The sequence below is a fragment of the Apus apus genome, chromosome 1, assembly GCF_020740795.1.
Source record: "Apus apus isolate bApuApu2 chromosome 1, bApuApu2.pri.cur, whole genome shotgun sequence".
In the NCBI taxonomy this organism is placed as follows: domain Eukaryota; kingdom Metazoa; phylum Chordata; class Aves; order Apodiformes; family Apodidae; genus Apus; species Apus apus.
The window spans coordinates 29,248,266-29,271,366 of NC_067282.1; positions in this window are offsets into that span (position 1 = coordinate 29,248,266).

A 23,101-nucleotide genomic window follows, 5' to 3' on the forward strand; every position below is an offset into this window, starting at 1 on the left:
CGCCCCCCGCGGCCCCGCTCCCGGCGGCTGAGGGCTCCGTGCCCCGCGGGACCCAGCTCTGCTGCTGCCCGCCCGTCCCCCCGGGCGGCAGCGCCTGCAGCCGCCCGCTGCACCGGCCCGTCCCCCCCGCCCCGGGCCTGGCTCCTCCGCGAGGCCTGGGGGCCGCTCTGCGCCTCGCCCCGGGCCCGGCGGCAGCCTGGCGGGCCCCGGCCCGCTGCTGGCCCCGCTGGCGGGCCCTGGCTTCGCCTGGGCGTGCCACCTGCCCCGGGGGACGGGGGTGGGTAGCAGCAGTGGTTCCGTTCACCTGGTGCCAGTGCTTGCCTTTCTCAGGTTGCCGGTTTAGTTAGGCTTTTATTAAAGGGAAATGTGTAGGTGTTGCAATCGGGAAGAAAACGCACAAAATGCTGCATAGCCCGTGTGAAGGTGAAGCCCACCAGTTGCTAAAACCCTTGGGAAGGATAGGAGGGGTCCCAGAAAGCCAGCTGCGTCCTGGGCAGCATCAGAAAAAGCGTGGCCAGCAGCTCCAGGGAGGGGATTCTCCCACTCTACCCTCTTCGCTGTGAGAGGTGAGGCACGGGAACAGGTTGCCCAGAGAAGCTGTGGGTGCCCGCTCCCTTCAAGTGTTCAAGGCCAAGTGGGAAGGGGTGTGGAGCAACCTGGTCTAGTGGGAAGTGTCCCTACCCATGGCAGAGAGGTTAGAACGAGATGATCTTTAAGGTCCTTTCCAACCCAAACTGTTCTGTGAATGTGGAGGTGTGACCTTCCCCCTTCCTCTTTGATGCAGGGGGTGCAAGAAGTCAAGCAAACCCAACACACCATCCCAAGTAGGGTGCTTTTCAGTAAAACTATGCTATACACACAGACGTCTTGTGAAAATGGATATAGTCTGCTCCAAGAAGGATTTCATTTTGGTGACTCACCTGAGTAGAGTTGATTTCCTGGCAGGAGCTTGGCAGAGTAATGTTTCTGTCACTCTTGAGTAAGATACCTGGCAAGCAAAATGCAGTCCTTGAGCTCAGCGGGCACTCTGCTGCTGACTTGGCAAAATCTGGTCTTTCTCCCTAGGGCGTTAGATGGCACCACGACTGAATTGTCCTTATGCTGTGTGCCTGATCATCTGTGTCCTTGAAAACTGTGGATCTAAAATGGCTGACAGAAAGGCTAACTTAGCCTGGTTCATGCTATCATCCTATAGTATTTTCACAAAGGTCTATTGATAATTTAAGCATGTTTTTTTTCTGTTAGAGGTAGAAAATCCACAAGGCAAACCATGATCATTTTACAAGATCTCAAGATAAAACAGCTGACCTTGCAACCAAGACTGCAAATTGCCCCAGGTATTCCAATAATTCAGCCTAACTACTTTAAAATTCAACAGAGGTCAACTGAATCATTTGGAGATATCTCACTGAAGTATAGAAAGTCATGGGCGCCAAGGAAGACAGAATACTGTAGGCATTTTCAACCATATTTGGCATGATCCTGGACATTTTCCTTTAGCAGGAACTTTCATAAAACCTATTTCAGCATTCTACATGAAAACCATAAAGTACTTTAATAGGGCTATCGTAAGCTACAGTTTCCCAGGCTGTTACTATGGGGTTTAAAATTTTATTTTTTAAGTGGGACTTTTTTGTCCCAATCCCAGGTTGAGAAAAGCTCTCTGCTCCTATTTCAATGAGAATCTCTGCAGGCTCATTGTGTATTCAGGACAGTATTTAGCATGCAATAACTGCAGTTCTGAGTTTTCCTTTGCTTTGTTCTCCTTAATGACATCTTCAGATATTCCTCACAGAAAGATGGGTATGCAAAAGACAGTCAGGTCTAAGGTATGGCATTATTTTATCTATGTCAAAGTATATCTAATTCTTTCCCCAGGCAGCATACACTCTTTATCTTTCCAGATCAAATATACACTGTCTGCTTCTTGAATCATGTTTACAAATCATGGCAGCTTACCACAGCTAGATTAGAACAGCACCCTTACGGTGTTGCCACTACTGACTTTTTGATTAGTGAGAATTTAGGATATATGGGGTTCTTTCTGTTAGGGAACACAGTAAAAATAAAGCACCAGGAGAACCTCTCGGCTTATTTCCAAACTGTGCTACGTTTGCTTTCAGGCTGTGGGCAGCAGGCAGCCGAGCTGATCGGATGGCTCCATTCCTCCAAAAGGCAGTCTCGTCTCATCTTCTTCCTCCTCTTTGCCCTTCTTCTTCCCCCTCATCTCACTCTTCCTGCTCCCCTCCTTCCACCAGCAATCCCACTCAGTGCTTGTGCTATATGGATAACCTCTGCGTAGCTTAAGTTTTTCTGGGTTAGTTTTCTGCTGGGTTGGTGAGTTCTGTCAGTTCAGAGAAATAAAAGGGCCAGCACCAGCATAAACAGTGGGACTGTGAGGCTGGTAACAGGGAGGAGTGAGGATGTGGGGAGAAAGGCTTGGCCACTTGTGCACAGATACAAGTATTAAATCAGCTCATCACTCCTCTCAAAACGACAGCCCCAGTGTTTCTCAGGAAAGTAGTTGAATCTCAGTTCATATCCAATGACTTGTTCTCTCTCACATTTCTGCCCCTTCTCTCATGTACAAGGCTTCATTTCCTTCAGTCCCGTGCCCAGTCATTTATGGGATCGCAGGAACAGATGACCCCTTTAGATTTGTGTGTTTGTGTCCTCGGGCAGAGGTTCTCCATTGTTTCAGCCTACACTAAAAAGGGGATTTAATTGATTCCTTGTTTACCCTGAGTGGAAAATGGCAGTTACATCCATCAGTACTGGGAATCGCTCTCTAACACCTCTCTTAACATGCCATGATGTCCCAAGCCATGCCTCTACTTGCCCATCTACAATTCAAACTCAGCCTGCATGCCATCTCTTACACCAGGATCATAAGTTTCTACTGCCTGTACTAGACAATCTGTGCATTTAAACACACAAAACTGCAGGGGTTTTAAATAACAATATTGTCTTCTAACAAAGGACACTATTTTGAGATGAGGAGAACATAGCTGCTTTTTAAAGTTTATTTAATAAAGCTTTTAAATACAACTGAATGTGGAAAGTTCCATATGGTGTCACAGTATTTTTTAATTGTTTCTTCTATTCCTTGTTCCTCATTAACTGCATGACATTTTGATATGGTGTGTCTTACTTTTCCCTCAACCAATGTTCCCAGTTCTATCTGCCTCTGTCTTACTATGTATTTCACTCTAATTTCTTGGGGCAGGTGGTGGGAGGAGACAAGTAAAAGTTGTTTTTGTGACAGACATTTCTTTAGCTTGCTTCATTAGCCAGAAGTTGAAATCCATTTACACTGTTTCAAGACTTTTCACACTGTGGCTCTTCCTCTCTGCCCTGTCCTGCCTTCCATCCCCCTTCGTCTCCACCCAGCCCCCTCAGATGCACCTGAGAGAAGTCTCATCTGCAAGATTCTTACCCAAATGGCCTGCAAAAAAACCTTGCTGTCACACTGTCCCTTTTGTGTGATCCCTGAACTAATTTGCATGGATTTGTACTAAATGTCAGTTTAATCTTAGGACTGTTAGTACACAGGTAAGACTAGTGGTGTTAGTGGTACAACTCCAGTGACAAAACCCTGTGCCGGGAATGCCACTTTATCAGCAAAAGGAGTATTTTTTACCATTGCTTGATATGTTGATCTGGGGAATTTTTTCCACATTGTGTGTTTTAGTTAGATGGGGAAATATGACCATGGCAGCATTTTTTTAGTTTTGTCCTGAGTTAATTCTGCTACCACCTCTAAATCTACCTTTCCTGGTCCAACTCAAAACAAGAAGACCAACATAAATTCCTGATGGCTAAAGCAAAGGGAAGAGATGGCACTTACTATTTTAAGTAGGATAGGATAGGAAAGAAAACATATCGAAAGGCATCTGAATCTGTTTATTGGCCTCTATATTCTTAATACTCCAGAGCTCACTGAAGTCAACAAATCAAATGGTACATATATAAATCTTTGCCATCTTTTAGCTTGCAGATGGTTGGGATTTCAGACTGTTGGTGTTCTCACATATTTTGGGACCCAACCATTAGAGTAGAATGCCCAATTTTTATTAGTCTCTAGGCAGGATTGTAATCTAAATCCTAAAAATAACACCATTTCCACAATCTGTCTAAACTATAGCCACTACAACTCATTAAATAAGCTTAACAAATCTATTTCAACTTGGCTGGTGCCTTCCAGCACTTCAGTCATCCCTGCTGTGAATAAAGCCCATTAGAGTGCTTAAGTGGCACCACAGCAATGAATTGTGCCATAAGCCAGCAAGCTGCTTTGCATGGCTGGCTTCTGCACCCACGTGGAGCCCTGGGGTCCACCAAGAGCACAGCAGCTTGCCTATCTGGGTCTGTAGTTTGTCTGGTGGGAAATCACCATATGCAATATGCAGAGCTGTACCTACGTGTGCAGTACGCAGTTGCGTGCTCTTAATTTCAAAGAATTGTTTGCAACATGAGCCAGATCCTCCCTCGTTTGAAGGCAGTAGAAGGAGTTTCATGCTCTTCTTTTAAAGCTGATCCTGTGCTCAGGTTCAATACAAACGTTTTTGCTTCGCTTCTAACTCGTGTCATCTATTAAGTGCCAGACTGCAGGAAGGCAACCTTTATATTAATTTATCAACATTTTATTCGCTCATTAAACATCAATTATTTGGCCAGTACTGGAGAAGACTCAAATTAAAGACTATTGCTGCCCCAGGGATTTTATAATCTAAATCAGACACCAAAAAAATAAATTCTCAGGGAAGCTAAGGACACAGAATAACTTTGAAGGCTCACTCTCCCCTTAAGCTCTTTTCCTTCTCTCATTTCCATTCACAGAAATAAAAATTGTATGCAAGACCTTGTCCTTTAGTATCCTAGTAGCTGCTACCTTCTTACCAGCCCAACAAATGCCATTTCCTCCCTTACTATATCTGAAATACGTGCTGCAAATATGTTTTGTCTTTTAGGCTTTGTTGAGCTTTATCAGTCTTTTTTGCTTTGTCCATTAGCCCCCAAGACTGTCTGTTTGGTGCAGGTAGTTAATTTACCCCAGGACACCTGCTTTAGGAGGTTAGAGGCTAATTCAGCTTGCTGCATTACAAGGTATCCTAGCAGGGTGTCATAGTCTCAATTTTCTGTTTGGGCCTCAGGAGTTTTTTGTACCTGCCCTTTTGTGACCTTTTCTGCTGCATCAAACACAAATTTCCTGACTTGGCCTTCCAGGCCTCCCAGGCCTCCCCTAGCTGGCACGTGTCCCTGGCTGTTAGATCTCATAGCTAGTCCTACAGATCATTACTGCTGCAAACTTCCTTTTCTTTGGCCCTTGGTCACCCACATGTGGAAGGAACTCTCCTGTCGATCCAAAACCATAATATTGTTAAAGTTGTATGTGTTCATGGCCCAACAGAAGAATCAGATCTGTAGCAGCTGGGTTACCACAGATTTGTAAAGTTGCCTGTATGTCACACTTCCCAGCCAGATCATTAAGATTTTACACATTTGAACTTAATGATACAGTTTCTCTCTCTTCCTTTGGGGAAACTGTCTATACAGAAGAGAAGATGAAGCCAGGCCAGAAGCTCTGAGTCTCTTCAACGGACCCACATCTGTGAGGTCCTACTCCTACTGTTCCTCTGCAGTCCTGGGACTCAGGATACAGCCTCCCATGCACTGGTGTGGAGACAAGATGAGAGCTCTGATGAGGTGCAGTGGTAGGTTGCTCGCCTCACTAGTGCCGATCATCTCACCGTTGCTCTGCGCCCTTGTTTTCACCCCCTTTCCCCCCATTTGTTGTATATCACTACGTTCCCATGGCTCTTCTGGACCTGTGAGCCCTTTTCATCAACCCTGAGCAAGTGTGAGGATGCACGCAGAGCTTCCTGCAACTAGCTAACTAGCCCCGTGTCCCATGGCCCTGGTGATACATGCCACGCAGGGCCCTCTCCGTGCCTTTGGGGGTTTGAAGTAAGCAGGATAGAATATCAGGGGTGTGGGATTGATTGGAACAAAATTCTCATTTACTGAATTTGTGAAAATTTCTATTAGTCGAGTTTTTGCTTCTTTTGTTTATTCTTTTCCTTTCCTAAAGCTTTTGGTGGTGGTATCTATGTTCAGATCTGTTCTGTGCTTACTAGCATTTGGCAAAAAAGAGAGGAACTGACCTTTCCAGCCTGATGCTGTAAGATTAGTTCTACCTCGCAACTGTTGGTTTTTAGGCTAAACTTCTGCAAAGCTGCATGAGTTACACAATAGAAAGCACTAAAAACTCTACCCTGGTTAAACAGGTTTCAGTGTGGTTGGCTTACAGTGCTGCTCAGAGAACAGCAAACTTGTTGTCTTGTGTTGAAGGGTTAATTTCTCTGCTAGCTGCTTTGCCACACCTAAGGCAAACCTTTTTTTCCAAACAGTGGGAGCCAGGGGCGGCACTCAGAAGTGCCTGTTTGAACCATCACCTGATAACTTCAGGAGAAGTTTCATGTTACACCAAATTGTGGACAACTGCATGCATCTGCTACGCTGACACCCCGGTTGCTTCTATGAGTCAGGCCCTGGTCATAGATAAATTGGATCCAAGAGTAAATTTGTACATTTTCTTTTTACTGCTGCACTTGCTTGGTGCATGAGCTTGCCCTGGATCAGCTCTGAGCAGCCCACCGTTGAGCTCTGCAATCATCCCTGGAGTTGCCTCCAGGGAAGCAGCTCTGGCTCGCTGGTGGAGGGGGGCAGGGGAAGGAGCAGTGAAAGGGCTCCTTGTAGGCAGCAGCTCGCTTTGCTGTAGATGTAACACGAAACCTCACTCTCAGTGTCGGAACAACTGACATTGTCATCCCGCTCATGAAGACGGAGCGGGGGGGCAGGCGTAAAATGGCCCAGATGCTGAGATCTCTGTGTTCATCAGTTATTTTGCTCCCTTCTTTTCCTGACAGGCATGGCACCCTGAAAAGACAGAAGGAGTAGCAACATAGATTAAGCGAGGCAGCAGGAGAATACTGGTAACAGAGGTCGGGATCTACCAGTCATCCCATGGCAGCAGTTAGAGGTATCCCTGCTTTTGCATTTGAGACAAGATACATTTTAAGGCGCTTGGACATTTAGTTACCTTCCTATTCCATTTTCAGACTTGTAATATAGCCCACCCCATTTTATATCTGCAAGTTCAGTAAGATCAGCTGGCTTAGTAAGAACAAGGAAAGATTTCCCCAGGAATGCTCAGCACGAGTGAGGGTTTCCTTCCTGATTTGGTAGATCTTGCAGAGCAGAGCAGTAAGCATGCATCCCAGCCTGGGACTTGTTTGCATCATGCAGCCCGGACTTTGATCACTATTTCAAGAAAAGAAAAGAAAGGAGAAGAGATGAGAAGAGAAAAAAGTTAAAACCACGTTAAAACACAAGTTAAAGCCAAGTTAAAACACGATTTGGAGTGGGCTGCAGCATACTGCATGTTAAGCAAGAGAGTTAGATATCTGGCAATAATTTAAGCCTGTTTAAAAGGTCTCGCAGGAAAATCTACTAAAAGACCACCTTCTTAGTTCCTGAATGGATTTGTGGAAAGACGTTTACTCCCCAGAAAGCCTCATCTTTTGCCTGATTGCAGAGACAAAAAAAATCAATAACATGCAATCTCTCCCCAACATTTTTATCTTCAGGATGATTTAAAGCTATAGAGCTAACAAATAAAGTTTCCTTTATATTCTTGAAGGTGTGTTAGTGGGGTAGTGATATGATTATGAGGATGAAACACCGAAGGAGCTGAAAGAAATTTTAGAAATATTTCCGAATTTCTCAGGAAATCCCTGTCGTCTGTTGTTAGGGACTTCTCTGCATTCAACAAAATGCAGCACTGGCTGCACCATCACTGGATAAAACAAACTGGCAAGGTGACTGCTTGTTCTGGATGGCTCAGCCCCCGTACTGTGGAGATAAATTATGCAGGAAAAATAAAGGTAGTGGTAATTTGTAAGGAAATGCCAAGGCTCAGAGAGAAAACTGTAGTCTCAATCTAAAAAAAAATCTCAACTATCTCCTCTGGGAAGGGTTAGACACAGACACCCCCCAAAAAATAAATAAATTTGTCTTCCTGCCTGTGACTTAGTTCTGAGTTACTGAAGTCACAAGCCATATTCCCATTGACTGAAGATGTGCAATTATAAGTCTTGACTGTATTAGAGATAAATCTACCATCTTCACCCTGCTAAAAAAGGAGTTTACAATCCCCTTTCAAGATTAATAAACTGTATGTACCAAGAACCACCTGGCCATTTCTAGAAGCAACAGAGAAGAGCACAAAGGTTTTTGCACAAATTACATCACTCAAATGAATTGTCAAGAAGCCATAATCAGTTAAAGGCACAGGTCAATGTTTTTACATATATACCTTGCCAGCAAATCAGTGAGTTTTCCTTCAGTCTTAAATAATTCTCAGCACAGGAATTATGTTCCTAAATAATACTGCCTCTTCTGAGGGGAAAGAATTTATTAAATAGGTTAAAAATAGAAAACTTCATTAACAATAAATCCCTTACATAGTTTGTAAATGGAAGCAAAGTATTAAACTGGTCATCTGTGATTTTATCTGAGGCTACTTGTATATTGGTGAATATCTCTGCCTTGTCTCAGAAGTGAGATCCTCATATGAAAGCCATGGATCATTTCTGCTGCCTTTTCTCCAGTAAGACTGCCATTTGCTTTCAATAAAGAATCGCCTGAGTAAATACAATAGAGCAGGTCCCATCTTTGAAAAACAAGAACAAACACAAATAAATATGAACCAGGGATGATGGAGAAGAAGCCAAAAAGAAATAAACCAGTGGAAAAAGAGCAAGAGAAATAGACAGCTTAATGAGATTGGGATTGTGGAGATTAAGGCAATTTTCATGTTAGTTTTAAACCCAAATTAAGAAGAAAGTGATTAATATTTTATAAAAATAAATGGGTAACATGGTTTGGCATATCATGCTTTCCTCAGTATGCATGGGCACTATTGCCTTGTTTTGGTTTAGGAGACCTAAAAGAGACATTCTTCAGGGTGAAAACATCTTTGAATAAATCACATTATCATATTTGCTAGACTCTGTGTTTTCTCCTCTGTTTTGTACAAGTTATGGGCTGAGTTTGTGAGCCCTATGCTCATCCTCATGGTACCTCTGTCTTCTCTCTAAAGCAGTAATTTCTGAACAGAGTTTCCATTTATTTCTCAGTTTCAGGGAGTATTCTCGCCATGAGTGGGCAGAACTGTCTTGATTTTAGTAAATATTTAATAATGAAGAAGGAAGAAAAAACGAAGAGGGTACAGAGCCTTTCCCCTGTGTTTATTAGAACTACAGTCTCAGACACTTTTCAAAGGATATAGTGAGCCAAAAATCCATTAACACCTTCCAAGATAACAGCGGCCATCCTTCCTCTCTCTTTGTCCTTTCAGTACAGCTGGGACACACCCATACTCTGAATAATTCCTCTCCCAGACAGGAAAAAACCCCAACCCATAACAATAGTGGGGGAATGGGTATGAACGAAGCCCTGGAGGTAGGGAGGGAAGGAGGCGGAGGGAGCCTGAATTGAAAAGGAAATAAAAAGAGCATGAAGTCCTTAGGACAGAAAGAGCATAAAGTCCTTAGCATAAGGAAATAAGGGTCAACTGAGCCATGAGTCAGACAAATGAGAGAAAGGCAAAATCCTGGCACTGCGTAGGAGGGGAAGATGGCAAAGGAAAAGGGTACGAGTAGAGAGTCTTTGACACGGGAAGAGAACTGAGATCCTAGCAGGAAAATTGCAGTACACTGCTGTGTGTGTGTGTGTGTGTCTGTGGAGGGTGGGAGGTCAGAGTGATTATGGTACTTCTTAAGTAGAGAGCAGGTGAACAGGGACACTGAGCCCCCAGCAAGGTAGTAAAATAATAATCGTATGATGTCTTAGGTATGAAACATTGGCCTGAGGGAACCCTGAAACTGAAATGGGAGGTGTCACCTAGGAGGGTTTTTTGTGTACAGTATGGAAGGTGGATTTCAAAAGAAAAAAATCTTAGAGATTCATAGTTAGGAAAGATAAATGGGGATTCCAGTCGAGCTGGGTGTTTCTTGGCCCCACTGAGGCCCCTTTGCTTTGTTGTAAATTCCTCCACATTGCTTCAAGGTGACCGGGGACAGGAACCTGCTGTCCTCAAAGGGCTCTGCAGTCACTGGGGCGGGGATAGTTTTCAGGCAAACCCTCATAGAATGGTTTGTGTCAGAAGGAACATAGAAGACCATCTACACCCCTCCATGGGCAGGGACACTTCCCACTAGACCAGGTTGCTCAAAGCCCCTTCCAACCTGGCCTTGGACGCTTCCTGGGAGGGAGCATCCACAGATTCTCTGGACAACCTGTTCCAGTGTCTCACTGCACTCACATGTAAAATTATTTATTCTAGCTGCTTCCACAATCACCATGAACATGAACTCCTGGCTGTCCATCTCCAGGGAACAAGACTGAACCCTTTGGAAAAGTTTGGGCACGGATGTGTTCTGCTGGGGCAGTGCATTCTGATGGCCTAAACAGCAGTTTTTTATGGAGGATGGCAAGTTGTGTTCAGCCTGTTCATCACTTTGGGAGTGCATTCGTGCAACAACAGAATGAACAGATGCTGAAAAGAGTTTATAGGAGCACTTTCTCAATACTCCACCAAACCAGTATCCCTGCTTATATGGCCTGTCCATTCATACTCCAGTATGCCCCATTTTTCTCTGAAGAGAATGAAGAGGCATTAGTACATTTTCAAGATTCTTTCGCATTATTGTCACACAACGGTTTGTATATTTTTCTAATCTAACATGTTCAATATGGGTATATATTTGCACTGTTACTGAAACAAATCCTGAACTGCAGAGTTCACACAGCTTTCTGTCCACCACAGAGCAACCACCAACTACTCGGTGGCACAGGATGTTTTTTTAGTGCTATGGTTATAACCACTGACTTCATCTAACAGGTTCATATCTGCTTCAGGAAGCACCAGTGCAGGAGCAAGACTGGGCTCTCAGTACCATCTCAAGCTGACTGTTCTGTGCTTAGGGAGAAACACATCTGGCTGGAAACTTTTGCTACCTCTGTGTGCTACAGGAAGAGGCTGCCTATTTGGGGGTGAAGCAGTGGGAATCTTTAAGGGTGATAGGTTTGAGTGCCCTGTTATGATGTGGCTGTAGCACTTTCATACACCTAGGGCACAAAAATCCTGTGCAGGAGCCCTTGAGAAGGAGACACACTGTAGTCCCAGTAACTACTGCAAAGTCAAGGAAATAGTTTTTGTTCCCCATCCCCATAGATTTTGCTGCTCTGTTTATAATTTCATACTCGTTTAGGCAAGGGGAGTAGGATTACACAAAATATGATTAAACATTAGAAATGGAGAAGAGCAATTAGGATCAATCAGATTGCATGCATTTTTAGAAACAGGACACCATAGTGCTATGTACTGTACAGACACAATACAGAAGGTTCCTACCTCTCAAAACTGAGCAGTTAAGCTTAAAAATGGAGACAACAGACCAGAACAGACAAACCAGAGAGGGCAACAGCTCAGGCATCATGACAGACCTGCATGACAGGTCTAAACACTGTTGTCAGCCCTCCTCAGAAAGGATAGTTTTGAGGATTGTAATGAAGTACTCGAGGGACAGTGTAAGTTGACAAGCTTACTGATGTTTCTGGAGAAAGTCTTCCCAGGAGAAAGATGTGGGGGGAGAAAGCATGGAGAGCTCTGTCTAACTGAGCCGTGGCATTAGTAGATTCAGTGAATAAGTTTGTTATGGCTGTGTAGCCTCTTTGAAGGACACCTGAACTAGCTTTCTCTTGACCTAATCAGTTCAACTGATAAAAAAAGTGGTGGGATGGAGGGAAGAGGGAGGAAAGAGAAAGAAGAAAAGCCACATCTGCTGTGGTAATGGGGTCCTGCCATAGGCTGTTTGGAAATGTGGCAGCATATTGCAAGTACACGCTACTCCCCACTCTGATGCATTCCCTTTTTTTTTTTTTTTCTCTCTGTCTGGGATCAAGGCTGGATGGAGAGAGAGAAATGGTCCACTGCAGAAATGCAGCGTTTTGCCTGTCTTGTGACCGGTCATATATGTAGCTCTGAATTTGAGTAGTGTCAGTCAACAAAGTAGGATGTGTCAATAAATGTCCCCTGGAATTGCTTTTATTTAGTCCTGTTCAAGTTCTTGCATAGCACCCATTGCACTTAGTGCTGAGAGGCTCTGTGGTAAATGAAGCATTTTGCATTTCCAGCCTGGGACATGGCAGAAAATAAATAGGTTTCCTATTTAGAAAAAAAATTAACCTTGTGCAAGAAGGAAGGACATTCTGAGCAGTGCTTTCAACATTAACTCTAGGCAAGGAAGGGACCTGTTTTCATCCGGTAGCACTTCTCCCCTCAGAGCTGGAAGCCAGCCTTGACCCATGGGAGCACCCTTTAATCTCCAGCTGTTGATTAAGCTTGGACGGACTCTTCTCTCCCAGTTTTGTTGGGATGCTACAATTGGCAAACACGTGTTTATTGCCCACTTACTATGAAAAGGGAAAAAACTGGCTAGGGTGGGGAAATGCTTGTGAGCCAGAGGTGAACTGTGAAGTAAAAAAGAAGTAACAAAATATGTCTTCATAGCACATACAGAGTATGCAAACTTTTTACTGTACCAGATGGCTCACCTGGAAGCAATTTCCTGATAAAATTAGCCCCTCTTGAAGCACCCCAGAAAAAAATGCCAGTGTGCTGCAGATACTGAAATACTTCTCATACATGAAGAGTAATAATGGAAATAAAAACTCCGAAAATCCCTGTGATCTATAGGTGAGCATCAGGGAGGGGAAAAATGTGGATGTAGAGAAGGTTTATAGATGGACTGATCATAGGAAGGAAATTTGTTCATATATCAGTTTTACTATCACAAGTTCCTTTCTCAAAAGGAGAGTTTAAATTGCAGGCAGTATTATTTTGCAACTGTGATATGAATACGTAATAGCATAGCATCCAGAGTAGTTCCATAGCAGCAAAGAGAAATGAGGGAAAGAATGACCCTGGAATAAGATCAAAACCTGAATAAAAAACATGTGCCCTAGTCTCATGCTTGCCAGGAAGTTCCTTTATCTGGACCCCAAAGATCATGGAAGTTTTTCACCCTACATATCTACTACCATCATTAGCAGGCAATGCGTGGGATCCTATGGGTTTCAGAGTGTGTCCCTCCTCTGTCCTTCCCCTTCCCTGTCCTCACTCCTGTTGTGATCCTGTTCCTGACCAGATGGAGACCAGATGGAGCACACCATACATCCTTCTTTTCCTACATACCTGAATTTCCTTCCAGTGGAAACCAGAATGCAGGAAAGGCAAAGGGAGGAAGAATCTCTACATCAGAACCTTATCCCCATATGCAGTTACAATGTGGCCAGGGTACATTTTGGGAACTGAAAAGTCTTTGGTCCCACAATCTTAGATGCACCCAGAGGGTATAAGTTGCCTGAAAATAGCTGTAAAAAATGAAGGATTAAATTGTGTTTCTTACTGTTATCCTCTGTAAAACAGGAATAATACTTTACAGCAAAACAAGGAATGCTGACAACGTCAGCTTTTTGCATGATCAGACGAGTGCACCAAGAGAGTAATTACTTGTCTGTAAGCATGTGATTTGCAGGTGGCTTCAAAATATCAATGAAAGATTGTGGCAATTAATTAGTCATGTAGATATTTTTCACACATATGCAAAATGGCTGCTGTTACAATCAAGTGGGCAAAGGAAGCCTATGGAAAACTGAGAGGTGAAAGTCTAGCTGAGATTTCTGTTAATTAAAGCATGTAATTTATTAAAAAAACACAACACAGTGAACTGATTCAAGACCATCTGTTCATGGTAATCATAAGTATATATGCATAGTATTGCATCATTTGATTAATAACCACTGTTGAACAAACATTCTGAAAGAAAGATAATCTATCAAATATAAGTTATTTGTGAAAGCAGAATGAGAACTCTAGTCCTCAGTCAGGACTGTCCCTCTAGATGCTTTCACGACATAAAAAAATAGCAATAAGGAAAGGGAATAAAAAGTAATTGAGGACTAAACAGCACGTTTTAACATGTTTAAAACTGTTGACTAATATACACTTATGACTAACAAAAAGCATATACTGGCTTCTTAATTACTTAACTTTTGTCCTGTTTAAAGAGTATTTTATTATTTTGACTCTTCCTTTATAGGCTTTTATCAGAAATGGAATAAACAATGATCAAAATATGTGCTGGGATGTGTTCCTTTGAAAAAAAAGAAAGGAAAACAAAGGAAAATAGAAGAAGAAAAGCATCCTTCTCCTAGGACAGTGAATTTTGATGTAAAATGCATTCTGAGCTAATCCTCTCTTACACAGGCTTGTTCTTGCATTGAGAGATGACAGGCTTTTAAATCTGCCAAAGATTCCAGGCCTTTCTTTCCTGCTCTGCATTGCTGCTGCAATACTCACTGACATCAGTGCTACTTAGGGGAGAATAAGAAGTCTACCTTAATTTAAGGGTGAGCTGTGAAAACAGAAAATGCTGACAGCTGGGCCTCAAAGGTGAAGGAGAAACTGATGTTAAAACCATTGTTAAAAGAACAAATTGGATAAGTGAGAGTAGCAAATAATTAGACTTTAAAGGAGATTCCTTCTACACTCACAAATTCACATTAGCTGTATCCATGTTAGCAACTGCAAGATACTAAGGCTATGCCTAAGCTAGTAAATTAAATGTACTTTTGATCCCAGTGAGGCCCACTGTGACTACCCATTTTGTGTAATTTCCCTTACCTTCCAAAACAGGATGGCTGCTTCCAAATTGCTTATCATGAATGATCCCTGACTGATTACCACACAGCACCAAGGAGGTCAGGTGTCAGAAGAGCCTTCTGTCAGGATTCCTTGCCAGGGATCCTTTTCCCACTTCAGAAGTCTGGATGCTTTAAATCTAGTTCCAGGAGACAAGAACTGTTTATTTCACCACTACAAAGAGGACAGTGCATTTGTCTACTAACATGAATAAATATGCTGAATTCAACAGAATAACTCATCATAATGAAGGTATAGCACTAGTATTTAAAACTACAATATGATTATTAATTATGACATCAGTCTCTGCATACCCATATCTATTTGTTCTGTGAAGCCACAGACCTCCAAATACTTGAGAAGGTCTGGTGGCTATATGTGTAGAGTCACTTGCATACTGAAGGGTTTGTTGTCCTGTGGCCTAGACAGAGACACAGTAAAAGCACAAGAAAAGCACATTTAAACATGTAGTTGATTTGACAATTGAAATTTAGATGATATTTATGTTAGTATTTCACTATGTCCTCATTCAGAAAATTGGTAGTATGCATAATTCAGTTCTGGGAAGGTAAGGCACTCACAACAAGATAGGAGATGCGTGGATTGTTGAAGGTGGCCCCAAGACTACCAGAATTTTTAAGCTAACACAGTTTTATTGTGTTGTGTTTTTTGTTTGTTTGTTTGTTGTTGTTTTGTTTTTGTTTTCCTCCAATAAAGCTTTTTAATTCACCTATGGGGATAGTGTATTTTATAGTTTCAGTGAGGGCCATACCAAACGTATTATCCTGCTAAGACCTAACCAATGTGGGGTTAAAGATAAGATGTACAAGGCTATGGGAAGTAAAATGTTCCTTGCTCAAATTCAAAGGATAAATTTCATGGACATTCTCTTAAAATTAAGCCTTCTCTGCATAGTTATCAACCCTCACTTCCTGGCCACACAGAATCTGGTTCTATATTACAGACCTGAAAGCAAAGAAAGCAAAGCAAGAGAGCAGGAAAGAGTGGAAGACAAAATTAGTATCTCATGAAACAAAATTAGTATTTATTCTTACTCTCCTAAGTAATCAAGCATTTCCATATGCCACAGAGCAAATGAAATCTGGTTTCCAGCTCATCTGACAGTGGGATTCTCTGGTGGTGCCACCTCTGATTAAACTTTACATAAGGTTGGGACACATAAAGTTGCTCTCCTGTGTAGATTATGCCTAACATGGCTTGGATTCATGGTATACATTTTCTTCCATATAAGACTGTGGGCTTGCCCTCTGCTATATTCAATTCTCCGTTTTCATGAAATATGTAGAGACTTGGTATGTTTGAAACTGCCAGTTTTAAGTGAAACTGGGCTCAGAAAGGCCAGGAGTTACTTGCAAAGGGGGGGCAGACAGCCACACAAGAACACACATGTGCAGAGCATGACCGCATCATCGTAATTTCCATAGAAGCTAAAAATAAATAAGCACAAAAGTCTGATTTCACTGCACAATATCTTCCTTAATTGTGAAAATTCAGCTGGGCTAGAAACCGAGTTAACCACATTTTAATGCTAAGCATATCTGAAGACTCATGCTGCAAGCCTAAGGCAAGTCTGTTCTCAGCAAACAGGCTCCACACCGGGCACTGAATGCAGCCACAACAAATCATCTTCCTTTGCACAACTCAGTCCTGAAATGGGGTGCAAAGACCATGCACACTGGGGCATAAGTGTGGAAAAGCATTAAATGCAATCACCATCTCTAATGAAAATATGGACCGCTGGTGATACAGACCTGTTCCTTTTGCCCCTGGCAAGAAACTCTGGACACAACCTCTTCAGAAATCCCTGGCCACGTTGCTGAAACACATGGACTTCCCAAATTCTGTCAGAAAGTGCACAGATGCTTTTTTTCCCAGATCTTAGGAGCTTAAAAACACAGGAATGAAATTATTCTGTGAGGAATAATCTGGTGTCCAGGGTTCCTATGGTTCCATTGCATACTCAACAATAGCTCAGCAACAGATGCTGTTGGTAGGAACTCAGTGTATGTACCGCTCAGAGGAATTTTCACTGGAGAAAATCGACTGCAGTGTGAAAGTTGTTGGAAAGCTCATGTTTGTTGTGTGGGAAGGGGAGAAAGGTTCCCATGTCTCCACCACAGCTTCTACCAAATCACAGTTGGTCTCAACTGCTCTGAATGGATCCTATTGCCTGGGTGTCTGGGGTTCAGGGGAAGAGTTAATTGTTTTTCTGTTCAAGGAATGTGGATGACTTTGTAGATTATGATCGCTCAAACTGGATCCTGCTGCTCCTCAGGGGCTAAAGAGCTCTCCTTTCTGCTTGACTATTGGCCAACTAAAATCACTTTTGTTTGAGGAACAGGGAAGGGCCAGAACTGTGACCTGTGAAACAGTTCTGTGAATCTCTTGGCTTATAAATGCCAGCAGAGAGAGGCTGGGCCCATCATGACAGCTGCCTGTAAAAACTTGACCAGACAGTGAGCAAAACGTCAACTCTTCTTAACAAAGGAATCGCTAGACTGCTGTTCAAAGAGAGGAAGTTCTCAAGTAGGTATTTTGTCATTTAAGTAACATTCTTCCCTACTGAATGCAGGCTTCATCACAGCATTTCCTACTATTGTTGCCTAGCATCTGGATTACTGCAGCTCCCCTCCAGGGGGCTGGCGATACAGATTCTCCAAAAGCTTCAAGCACGTAATGAGATTTCTCTCTTAGCAAGGAGAATTTCCCGGAGGGGGAGGCACATTGCACCACTGTTCCACAGCTTGCCTGAGCTGCCAGCAATAGCCAAGAACAAAGCTGGTTCTTGAATCTACAAGGATCTGCAAATTCATGTGGCCCACAATGTGTAGCAGGAGAAGTTTGGCAGGGCTCTGCCACAGCACTTGCATGCAGATAATGTGCTTTGGATAACAAAGTCCAAGAAGAGCTAGGCTGCAATTTGGCAGGAAATTGGGCCAACCTAGCAGACTGGTGTTGCCAACAGGCTATGACCCTACTCCTGCCTCCCTGCTTCACCCTCTGCCTCCCCTCTTCACCCTCCACCCCCTCCTGCTCTCAGGTGGGCCTCTTGCCCCTTCTCTGGAATTACTAGGTGAGGTGTTCATCCAACCAAGCCAGGTGACTAAGAAAGCTGACTCAGCTCCTAAGCCCAATAGATCACTCACTCTTTTGCTGGCTTTGTTTTCTGATGTGCTTAGCAAGACAGACTGACCCACACTTAAACTAAGTGCAAGATGAATGCTGGAGTTGGTGCAAGGCAAGCATTAAGGCATGTTCCTGTGGGGGAGGAAATGCAGGAGAAAAAAAGACGAGCAGCCCCCATTTAGCAGCAGCAAGCTGTTAAATTGCATTCAGCATCACTTGAAACCCCACCCTTGGGCCTTGCTCATTGCCAAGTCTCTTTTTTTTTTTTTTTTTTTTGAATTGCAAAACCCTACAGTGGGTGATATCTCATCTATTTTGGGACTCAGTGTGCAGTTCAAACAGATTTATTTTACAGGAGGCACGTATGATGGCAACCCACTGGGCAGATAACAGCCCAAACTGTACCTTGGAGTATGATTCAAACACAGCATAAGCTGCTCTAAATTTGGGCAACTGCTGCCTTATTCCCCTCCCTCCTCACTCACACATTTCTTCCTTTCCCACATGTTTTCGCCTTGTGTCTTCCATGGCATTGGTGCCCATAAAACCAGAAGACTAACCAAGGTCAGGGAGCTCGTCTCGCTAGAATCTAACCTGTCAGAAAGTGGTTTGTTGCCTCAGGGGTCTGTTTTCTGAATCAAACCACTGCACAAGTCCATCTCACATGAGGGAAGGGGTACAAGCATTTAGCTAATGGCATAAGCAAAGGAGAAAAAGAACAAAAGGGGAAGAGTCACAAGGGAGGCAGGCTCAGTATTCATCTCTAGACAGGTACTCAAGGACTGTAATTCATGAGCTGGACTTGGGCATTTCTCTCCCCTTCCAGGAACAGAGGGAGTAAGGCAGCAGTACATCCTTTTCCTAGCAACAAAACCTCTGAATAAGGGAGAGCAGCATCTGTTGAAAACAGCCAGTGGGAAATGAAAGGGCAGAGGAGAGTTGAGATTCTTCCTCTTCTCAGGTTTAGACTTCCATGTGTGTGAGACTGGAACATACTTTGAGCCCTTCTTCCTTACATCCTCTTCTAGATTTAGGTAAGTAGCTCTTGCCCAGAAGAACAAATGTGTCTTGCTGAAAAATGGCCTCCAAGGAGAAATATGTAATGGTTCGAATATCCACCCAAATAAAAAAGGAGATTTGGGCACTCCTCAGAGGGAGGGTGTTCAAACCTGCAGCTCCTGTCTTCTCAAAGGGGAGTTTCTCAGGCCAGAGCTAGGAGGCTAAGCTGCATGAGCCTTCCCTCCCACAGTGAAGACCACTGGACAAAAAAGCACTGAAGAATCACAAAGCCAGGAAAAGCACAAGCAATAATAGGAAGCCCAACACTGTATCTTAGGAGCTCCCCTAAGAGATGAAAGTCTTGGGCATCAGTACTTGATTCCAGCATAGATTACATTTTTTTATGCAGTGACTCCTCAAAGTAAAACACATAAGCAAATCTAGGGGCAGGGCTATAGGGAAGGTATTAATTCTCCTTACTCACTAATTCCTTTGATTTTTCAAAACACAAGACATTTGTACAGTTGCTAATAACATACTGTAAATGCCCAACAGCTCCAAGCAGGAGAGAGAATAAATGCTTTGTTATTCTAGGAAAATAGATGTATATTTTTACTGTAGTCATAACAAAGGATGCTTCAAGCATTCCTCTACATGCCAGTTGGGTTGTTTTTCTCCTCACAGATACTCATATCCTTGCAGTCTGTAATGTCTTTCTGTGTTCATATGTGATGCATTCTGACATGGGTTTTTACAGTTGAAATTTGATATTTCAAGAAATCCATTCGCAGTCTGGCTTTGAATATAGCACGTGAAGTCACTTCAGCTTCCGCATCGCTTTCCATTTTAGTTTCAGCAAACGTTGGATAGCATATTCCTGTGAATGCGTGAAACTTCAAATTGGAAAGGAATTTTTTCAGTTCTCCTTCTATTAAAAGAAGTTTGTCATCTCTACAAAAGATAGAGGCAACGCGGTTTGACTGAGGGTTAGGTTCCCTTCCCACATAGTTTTAGTTCTGGACAATTAGTGCATGTCAGGTGTTTGGAAGTGATCACATGATGTTGTTATTCCACCAGGAGGTAGGATTGCCAGAGGTCAGTCTGAAACTAGGGGCATTTCATGGGTTCTCCAGCTAACCTACCTCTGATGTTGAAACAAACCACAGCATTTTGTTTTGATAAAACAAACCTTGAGGTAATAGGGTACATGGGATTAACAGCAAATACTTGTATGAGGACTGCAATAAACAGACACTAAAATCACATAAAGAAAGAAAAACTAAAGTCTCTCTGCAAAGGTTTGAGGGTTTGAAGATTTTTAAGTTTTAAGGGCAGAATTTCTCAAAGTCTGAAACCTTTTTCTAACTGCTTAAGTCAGTTATTTCCTTGCATAAATAATCTTAAAAAATTGTATCGAGTCCTCCTCTTCTTTACAAACTCTGTAGCACTAGGCTACTATTTGTAAAAGCACTATTCCCTCCAAATTAAATTATGCATTTCTCATTTTCTTGGCACCTGTGTTCAGGCCAGGAAGAGTAGCAGGGTGAGAAGCAGGATTGTGGATTTAGGATTTTATGTCTGCAAAGTCTGGCACGGTCCTCTCCTGTCAGACTGCACCTTGATACCTGGGTTGTGTGTTTTGGTGAGAGAGAGGCAACTGTTTGTCCATGAAGATGACACAACCAAAGACACTTGTAAATTCACAAGACAGGAGTTCTGTATGGGTCCCTAACGAGCAAGGGACACCTTTGCAAGGCATCTGATAGCCTGAGAGAAGTATAAATCCCTTAGGGATATGACAGCCTTTTCACAGAGACATAAGCAAGTTTGTTTATGAAATACCTATGTTGCATGAAAAATCAATTAAAAAAACTGTATTCAAAGTCAGATGTTGTGAGTTAACAGAAAGAGAAGAACTGAAGTTTCTGAAACAACATGGGGCATGTGGCTACATGCAGAATGTCAGTCTGGAACACCCAACAGTATGTTCCTTGCTTGGGAGCCTTGAACAATGTATCATGGCTGTCTTTTGGCTTGAGTTTATTTCCCATGAAACAAAAGTGTGAAGAAGTGGGTGAGGCAAAAAGATAGGTTGGTGTACACCCAAGGCTCACCCTGACGTACCAGAGACATGTGTCTGGATTTTGGACTGGCGTGGAGGCACTCCTCCATGGTAGTGCTGGAGTTTAGACAAATTCCATGACATTCTTTGATTTTGCTTGCAGCCATATGTAAGTGAAAGGCAGAGTCAGTGGTGGCAGGGAAGGGGCCAGTATTGTGCCACCTTCAGCACTGACAACTAATCTATACTGGCTGTGGAGGGAGTTTGACGTGTTGGGTGAACATGGGAGGATACTCTTCTGTGACAGTGAAGTGATCACATTAGAACCAACCCAGTTAGTCTAGACAGCTTCCCACAATTCTATAAGCATCCTGCCTGCATCCATGCTGGATGCCATTCCATGCTTGTGAAAATGTTCCAGGAAGAGTAGAACTATACTGTTTTACAGGAAAAAATGTCACAGCTTGGAAGGCTGGGTATATAGAAGCACTTGGCAGAGTTTTCAGCATCTAGAATAAATGTGTCTGAGTACTCTATCCTGCAAGACTGGAATCTGACAGGTACTGTATATTCATGCTACTATCTACCAAACAGCATAGATATGTGCTTAATTGCAAGCAACAAGTCCAAAGCTTAAAGTTAAACACAGGGAGAGGCACGCTATTGAACTGAGGGCAAAAAAGCTCAGCACTTCACAAGGTCAACCCTTGGCAAAACTGAACCTTAATTTCTTCAAGCACCATAATTGTTCACATGTCTTTGAGGCTTGAATTTGGAAATGACGGTGACTGTTATTTCAAGGTGTATGACTCAGGCCCTGAGTAACCAGAACAAGATCAGAGACAAGGGAGAATTAGAAGTACAAAGGATACTGCAGGGGAAGAAGCAGACGACTGAGTAAGAGGGATCCCTGGGGTGAACTCCTTGCCACACTACCTGCAAATGCCTATAACTCAGTGCTACGTCATCCTTTTCATTGCCAACTTTATTACCAGATAATTTAAATGTAATTTATGAAGCACCTGGCAACAAGAATTACATGTGATCCTAGCCAGGTCACCTTCCCTCCTATTTTAATATCTGTTTCTCTTACCGGGGTGGGGCAGACCAGGTCAGGGATTATGAAAGGAATTTGGTGAGGTTAAGACAAACAACAACATGTAAATTATTCTCCTGTCATGACGCTTTTCAGGGTCTGTAAAAGCATGACAGATTGTGCTGGTTGCTCTTCATATTCTGTATTCCACAGGGCATTTTGCATATATGCTTTATGTGCCCAATTTCAAGCCTATGAAGTGGCTCTTAATGAAGCCTTTTCCAATGGTACTATTGACATACACACAACGTACAAAATTCTGACAAGCAGCTTGGATCTGAGCAAGATTCTGTGTCCTTACAAGGCACAAGAGACAATTACTGGCACAAGAAGCTTAAATTAAACAGGCAAAACACCCAGAATAATTTCAGAACGCCCTGGATATCAGTGATACAAATATTTTAAATATGTATGAACACTTGGCAGATTATTTTCATTGACTGCCACGTATCTAGCATAAGGTAGCACGATAAGACTCTATGGCTTTTAATGACCTCACGTCAATACTCTGTTGCAGTTTGAGATAAAAAGGACACATGACACAAGTAAATATGAACTGTAGCTAAGATTTGTCTATCAGAGGGAGGTGTGGTGTGAATTCAAGATGTGGTCTCTGGTTCTGCATTGACAACACTGCTGAATAGCTTAATCTGTTTTGGAAGCAGATGAGGTGACTCTCTAAAGAACTCTTTTGGCCACCTGAAAGTATCCACATTGGTTTCTAGGGAAGAATGACTGTTCAATGTGCTTTCAGTATCTAGATTTGTGGATGATCAAAACTACGGAAAAAACTCCTCACCTGGTCCTACCACTAACTCTTGAATCTGCCAGCACTTACATGAAGAGCAGGTTTCTGTTCTGCATGGTATGTTAGAGTCCAAATTAATGGCAGAGTCCTGAAGTAGAGATCCATGCAGAGAATCATAGAATATATGGGATTGTAAGGGACCTTTAAAGATCATCTAGT